General features: G+C 41.6%; 1 protein-coding gene across 1 annotated transcript in view; it reads right to left on the bottom strand.

Annotated features, from left to right (window-relative positions):
- The window catches only part of LOC126100190 (mitogen-activated protein kinase-binding protein 1), a 366,221-nt gene extending 362,669 nt beyond the window's left edge, over positions 1–3,552 (bottom strand). The window contains exon 1 of the mRNA XM_049910749.1: positions 3,515–3,552. The gene's annotated coding sequence lies outside the window, so the exon portion shown is untranslated. The remainder of the gene's footprint in view (positions 1–3,514) is intronic.
- Positions 3,553–7,855: the final 4,303 nt, after the last annotated feature.

Consider the following 7,855-nt stretch of genomic DNA (forward strand, 5'->3'; position numbering starts at 1 on the left):
ACGATGTCTCCAGCATTAGGAGACGAAAAGTCACACAGATAACTATGCTTTGGACCACGACCTAACACACATAAAAAAAATTCACCAAGGACACACATACCGGCAGTCGGCAGTGAAAGCCTGCACTTCGTGATTTTCAGAGATTGTTGCTATTGTTGTTCTTAAATCAGTTGCAAACATGTATTTGACAAATTTTCCGGCGAATGCTGTTAAAATGCTGCATTTTTCTGCAATGCAGTGTCTTGGAAGTTATGCTACAGCAATACTAATCTCTGATGTAAACAGGGTACTATTAAGACATTTTGTTCTCGTCTATTTTATTGTTATTATAAACTTAGGCTCCTGTGTAGAAGTGTGGGAGAGGAGAGGGAGGGCCAAATAATGAACTGCCATAACCAAACTCTTCATCCGCTCCTGCTAACACATTTACAGAAGGAAGACCACAGTAGAGGACGAAAGGGCGTATACCATCACTACACATACACTTCGCCTTGCGTTTGTTATGCTGCCCTTTACATCGTGAACATGTTATCCATAACACACGTGAGAACTGTCTCTTAGGAACAAAACTGCTGCAACCACAAGCGTTATTTTTTAAATAATTTTGTATTTTGCTGCAAGTAGTTTAATATCTAGACCTATCATCAGACAGTAGGGAGGATTTGTTGCACAAATTTCTACACGTAACTCGTGGAAAAGACGTGCTTTATGCATCAAATCACAGTGACCAGTTCTTGATGCTTGCGGTGCTGAACTATGAGTCCTTTATACGTCTGCACTTCGACGTTGAACTTCATTTCATAACATGATAGATTCCGCATTTTAAAATCCCTTCTTTTTAATTTGCAGGAACTTCAGATTTCATAATCGATCTTGTTATAAAGTGAAGTTTAAGAATAAAGAGCCACTTTACAGGGAAAGTTATCGCTCCACGAAACTTAGAAACATATTTTGTTTTGATGCTATGGTTTATCAGCCAACTTGTATTTTTTGTGACGATAGTGGCCTGATGCCTGACTGGTCAAATAAACCGAAAAGAATGAGGTTCGTAAGAAATAAGCAATAGCAGAACAACGGACATTAGTGTTTTTTTACATCATAATAATAATGAATCACTAGCGTTTTAATGTTACATGACGAATTTGGATCAGCTAAAAACTATTCACCAACCCAAAAGTTGGTCTGAACACCAACAAGTTTCAGAAGGATCGAGTCTGTCGACGGCAAGACAGTTTTCGTAGCTACGCTGTAAGTCACGAGGGAAACGATTTAATACAGACAGATAGGAATACGTAAACTGAGATTGTGATATACAGAAACATTGCCAGAAATAGACGTTGCGAGGTCTCGATTACGGACAGAAGAAATCTGTAGAATGAGTACGGACCGGACTGTAAATTCACGGCATTGTTGTCTTACAAATTAATGAGTCAAGAAGTTACACTTAAACGTACTGTATTAGCAATATTGTAAGTGAATAAGTAGTCAACGGATTAAAAATATCTGACTGATGGTTCTATCAGGGAAATACTATCTAAAAAAAAAAAAAAAAAAAAAAAAAAAAAAAAAAAAAAAAAAAAAAAAAAAAAAGTAAATTTCTGGTAGTGAAGGATGTATCAACACTTGTTCAAATGGCTCTGAGCACTATGAGACTTAACATCTGTGGTCATCAGTCCCCTAGAACTTAGAACTACTGAAACCTAACTAACCTAAGGACATCACACACATCCATGCCCGAGGCAGGATTCGAACCTGCGACCGTAGCAGTCGCGCGGTTCCGGACTGAGCGCCTAGAACCGCTAGACCACCGCGGCCGGCCATCAACACTTGTATTTAAACATTGATGCAGTGTTCGGGCTGTTAAGTCATGGAATCACGGAAGTGAATAGTGGATAGCAAAAAAATCACCACTACTTTTTTGGGAAACATTATCCACTGTTCCTGATGTCGGCTAATTCCTAAACAAATTTCGTTATTAATTGCAAAGTATCCCACAACACTTCAATGCTGAACACTCTGTTTGCTACATTATTTTCTTTTCCTGACAAGATACCACGACGGCAAGTAGGAGAAAGCAACGTCTGATGAAAGTGCCGTAAGTGTGAGTGTGGTATAACGATTCGGACAATGTACTGGATTTCTTGATGCGCTATAATGAACCAAATATTCTGTACTACGGCTAAGCACATCTCCTTCGACGACATTCTCTGCAAGATTTTACCTTTTCCTGTGTTTTTTGTCCTGTACAAGGAACACATTTTCTAACTCTGGAAGTTTAATGTGACGGAAAGTCTCGCTATGTTGCACATGGATAGACCACGAATAGATTAACTTCAGGGCTAAGAAAGCGAAAAGCATATTAGTAACATATGCAGTAAGCAGTCACTGCACGCGATGCGAACCAACAGGAATTTAAGAGCAAGGAAAGTATCTGACCAGTCATTCAATATGTATATTATTGGCCTGTACTACTACTTATGATGTAGCGGTTTTCGATCTCGCTGGTTTTACGTCAGTGCTCACTGTCTCAGCGATGATTCGCGGATTTAAGAAACGTTAAGGAAACTTTACAGTGCGTCTCAGGAGCAAGAGCTGAACCAGTAGCTGTCGCAAGGCCTGCTAGCCAATGTTAATCAAGTACACTGTCCAGCAATAATATAACTGATGAATAATCAGCCACACGCAGCACAGCTGACTTTAATAGCTCTAAACAGCAGGCAAATGTTCAAGCCTTCGCGTCACGAAACGATAACATACCGACTCTGATGTTTATTTGTTGTGCTCTCGTCTTGTTTGCACGAGACAATAAAGATTTACAAATTACCGTATTTATCGTTTCACAGGTCTTACTTCATACAAAATCTAAAAGAAAGGATAGCACATTTGGATATTAAGGTCTTTTTAGCTCCACATTCTTACGGAACTGAGTTGAATGTAAGAGCTATATGACGTAAAGAAGAGTGAATGAACTATGAATCTGACACATCTGGCGTCTGCAAATTACAGGAGTAACTATGTGATGGTTGGGCAGGAAGACCGTTATCAGAAGCAGTGACGTGATGGTCATAAGTCACAGATCGGCTCCTACGCTACCACAGTACCAGCAGAACTGAACAATGGCTGGGCTAACATGAAGAAGAAATGCGCATCATTTCGTTTGTAACTGGTTAAAGGAAACTTTATCGAGGTGATGCGTTGTGTATTCAGGAAGTGACAGACTTTTTGCTACGCATGTGATGACAGAGGAAGGTGCTATTTCGTGTAAAGATCCAAATGGCAACACTGTAGAGGTAACTATTTAGTGAATTCGTAGCAGCCTAACAACGTATTCACTCACTCCATGGGAGTAAATGGCAAGTTTTTACGTGATTCCACAAAAAGAAGGGCAATGCCAGAGGTACCACTCCGACTTCGGAACACCGCTGTTACAGACAAGTGTACACAAAACATCACTGCGGACACTTTACAAAAATGAGAAACCACACAGCTTGTAAGACTTCACACGAGCACGCACCGAAGAGATCGTGTTGGCGGCGGTGACGTCCAATCCAGCGGCAGCAGCTCCGCTTCGCCCGGCGGCCGGACTTTCACTGAACTGAACGCCGCTCACCTGGCGCTGGCAGGGCTGCCAACGCGACGCGCACGCCTGCCAACCTCGCCCGTGAGATGGCACCGCCACGCGCTCCCGCTTACGGCTGTCACCTCAACAACCCAAGGTGGGTAACATGTCCGAGGTTATCATTGAGTTTCTTTTTGTATGAGAACGGCGATTGCTCTTCAGGGTAGCCATCTTAAAGTCTCTGGTTACCTTTCGGTGCAGTCCTTTCGTTAGATGTTCCACATCTTCAATATTGTCACTGCCTTCACAAAATAGTGGTTTTTTCCTGTTACCCTCTTCGCGTCTTTGCAATATTGATACGTATATCTTGTATCATTTTTGTTTCAGATTCTTTCACACTATTTGTTTTGTCCTCTAAAAATTAAAGCTTCCCCAGCAAAAATATTGGTAAAAAATGCATTTCATATGAACGCCTGCCGAAGAGAGTTTGACTTACTCCCTCGGAGTGTAGCTTTTGTGTCTGTAACCTACCATAGTTCAGGACGAGGCCCACGAGAACATTATGGGTTTCAGTATTTCTTCATACATCATATTTCTTCTGTCCTAATTTTGTTCAGTGTTCCCCAGGCCACATTCACGCTGTTTCTGTAGATATTCTACCAATCCTGTTACAGTAAGAATTGTTTTATTTTCTGCACCATTTACAATCGATGTTTATGAATACGGCAACTGTTCCGATTGCCACTGACGAATACACAAGATATGTAAGTATCCTTCTGGACATCAAGCTAATATTTTTTATAGCTGGATCACTTTACTCTCTACACAACATACGTCTTTTTCACAAATTATAAGCATATAAGATGGAAAAGTAATTGAGGCATCAACCTGATAGCTCAAAGGGAAGGTTATACGTTATGCTTAACAGCAGTAGTGCAGGTATGCCTCTAGTTAGTCCTACTACGTTTTATTACGAAAAGGGAGATAGTGTTTCACAAACCATGACAAAACAGTTAACGGAGGAGAGAGGCTGATTGTGAAAACAATCTTTACACAGACTTAAGGATATCCGGAAAAATCTACAAATTCAGATAATGTACTTAAGCAGTTCCTTCTACTTGCGGTTACCGCGAAGGAAACACTTGCTTGCTTTCTTATGCAAAGAGGACTCATAAATTTTGTACGTCGTTGCATGCGAAATGTGGAAAATCTAACAGCCAATAAAGACAATAATTTCTTAACGGTCGCATACATGGAAGTGATGTATAATATGCTTCAGCTGTCTTAACAGTTGCATAATTTACAAACAAGCACAAATTTCGACAGATAATTCAGATAATTCTCCTAATGTCCAGATATTTGAAGTAAAACCGTGGAATTTGAGCGATATTTGTCTATTTTATCGGAAGCAGCCACACACACAAAAAAATAGCCATACAATTGTTTTCGTCATCTGTGCCGAAATCTTAACGTGCTTATTGTTATTTCGAGTTATAGATCTCACGTATGATCTACAGTTTTGTCAGAAACATAAGCTAAAGGACCTAGAACTATTTCCCAACCTTTGCAAACTACAGCAACCCTGCAATACTGCTATCTTCCTGGGAGGCTTTCGCTTCCCGAAACATGGATTCGAGTTGCCTCGTTTCTTATTCTACTCATTTTCTCCTTTTTAGCATTCTACAGACATTTCTCTTGTGCCAACTTTCACCAATGGTGGTGATCGTTCTTAAAAGTGTAGCTCTTTGGCAGAATTGCGGCGAAGGCCTTTCTAATAGCCTCGTTGCCATCGGCCGGTGTCTTCGACAAGCAAGTGATTTCTCTCCTCGTAATTAGCACACCTAAGACATTCAACGTAACATGAGGACTAAGTCTTTCGTGACGCCACTGATATGTAAAACATTCTCGGTTTTCTTGCCGCGTCAATTCCGGATAAAATCTCGAGCTTTCGACGATAGTCTCCATCGTCTAAATCTCGAGATTTTATCCCGAATTGACGCGGCAAGAAAACCGAGAATGTTTTACATATTCAACGTAACATTCTGACGTACATGATTAACTGCACTGAAATGATTAAGTTCTGACGAAACACACAGCCGAGTAAGTATTTCAGATACCAAAACCGGAATATTTGACAACTAAGACAATTTTTGGGAGCGTTTAGAGGCTTTTGTTAAGTTCTTAAATAAAACTTGGGACATAAATGCTTGGCTAGATCGCAGCACTAGCTTATTTTGCGATGAATGAGGGAAGGAAGTGACTGTGGCATTCTCATGGAAGTATCCCCTCAAGTACTTTATGGGTAGAGAGGAAAATCAGACTGGAAGACGATTGGATCGCCATTGATATTGTCAAGTTCAGTAGAGTCACCCCGTTCACTACAAAATTATAAAAAATTCGTTCTTATAGCGAGACCTATCGGCAGTTGTTCACCGTGTGAGCCTCCGTGCCTAACAGGAAGCAGTTAGAACGATGCGCGTACCCTGTAGTCCCGTCGGCCCTGAGAAGTAGCATAAGCTCGTATCACGGAAGGTTAAGGACGAAAATCGGCCACGTACTTTTAACAGGAAATGTCCCAGTATTTGCCTCTGGTGATTTAGGGAAACAACGAAAAACCTAAATTTGGACGATCGTGATGGCATTTAAATCCCTTTACAGTCTCTCGGTTAATGAGTAAGAGCGGATAAGTGCGACACAGTGGGTTTGTATTAAAAACGTTATTTCTGTCAGAACTAATCACAGGAGAATTCAAAAGAAGCACAATTCTAGGAGCTAAAAAGTTTGGATATTTAGCCACGAATATATTAATGGTCGATCTCGGAAACTGACATACGGCTGGAGAGCGGTGTGCTGACCACATGCCCCTCCATATCGGCATCCAGTGACGCCTGTGCTTTGAGGATGCGTTGGGTCGCCATGACCTGTTCAGGAGGAGTTTAACAAGAGTTACTGCACCAATGTCCGCTTTTAGCCGTATTATCTACATCTACATCTACATTTACACTCCGCAAGCCACTCAACGGTGTGTGGCGGAGGGCACTTTACGTGCCACTGTCATTACCTCCCTTTCCTGTTCCAGTCGCGTATGGTTCGCGGGAAGAACGACTGTCTGAAAGCCTCCGTGCGCGCTCGAATCTCTCTAATTTTACATTCGTGATCTCCTCGGGAGGTATAAGTAGGGGGAAGCAATATATTCGATTCCTCATCCAGAAACGCACCCTCACGAAACCTGGTCAGCAAGCTACACCGCGATGCAGAGCGCCTCTCTTGCAGATTCTGCCACTTGAGTTTGTTAACCATCTCCGTAACGCTATCACGGTTACCAAATAACCCTGTGACGAAACGCGCCGCTCTCCTTTGGATCTTCTCTATCTCCTCCGTCAACCCGATCTGGTACTGATCCCACACTGATGAGCAATACTCAAGTATAGGTCGAACGAGTGTTTTGTAAGCCACCTCCTTTGTTGATGGACTACATTTTCTAAGGACTCTCCCAATGAATCTCAACCTGGTACCCGCCTTACCAACAATTAATTTTATATGATCATTCCACTTGAAATCGTTCCGCACGCATACTCCCAGATATTTTACAGAAGTAACTGCTACCAGTGTTTGTTTCGCTATCATATAATCATACAATAAAGGATCCTTCTTTCTATATATTCGCAATACATTACATTTGTCTATGTTAAGGGTCAGTTGCCACTCCCTGCACCAAGTGCCTATCCGCTGCAGATCTTCCTGCATTTCGCTGCAATTTTCTAATGCTGCAACTTTTCCGTATACTACAGCATCATCTGCGAAAAGCCGCATGGAATTTCCGACACTATCTACTACGTAATTTATATATATTGTGAAAAGCAATGGTCCCATAACACTCCCCTGTGGCACGCCAGAGGTTACTTTAACGTCTGTAGACGTCTCTCCATTGATAACAACATGCTGTGTTCTGTTTGCTAAAAACTCTTCAATCCAGCCACACAGCTGGTCTGATATTCCGTAGGCTCTTACTTTGTTTATTAGGCGACAGTGCGGAACTGTATCGAACGCCTTCCGGAAGTCAAGAAAAATAGCATCTACCTGGGAGCCTGTATCTAATATTTTCTGGGTCTCATGAACAAATAAAGCGAGTTGGGTCTCACACGATCGCTGTTTCCGGAATCTATGTTGATTCCTACATAGTAGATTCTGGGTTTCCAAAAACGACATGATACTCGAGCAAAAAACATGTTCTAAAATTCTACAACAGATCGACGTCAGAGATATAGGTCTATAGTTTTGCGCATCTGCTCGACG

This window comes from Schistocerca cancellata, chromosome 9, assembly GCF_023864275.1.
Source record: "Schistocerca cancellata isolate TAMUIC-IGC-003103 chromosome 9, iqSchCanc2.1, whole genome shotgun sequence".
NCBI classification, from domain to species: Eukaryota; Metazoa; Arthropoda; class Insecta; order Orthoptera; family Acrididae; genus Schistocerca; species Schistocerca cancellata.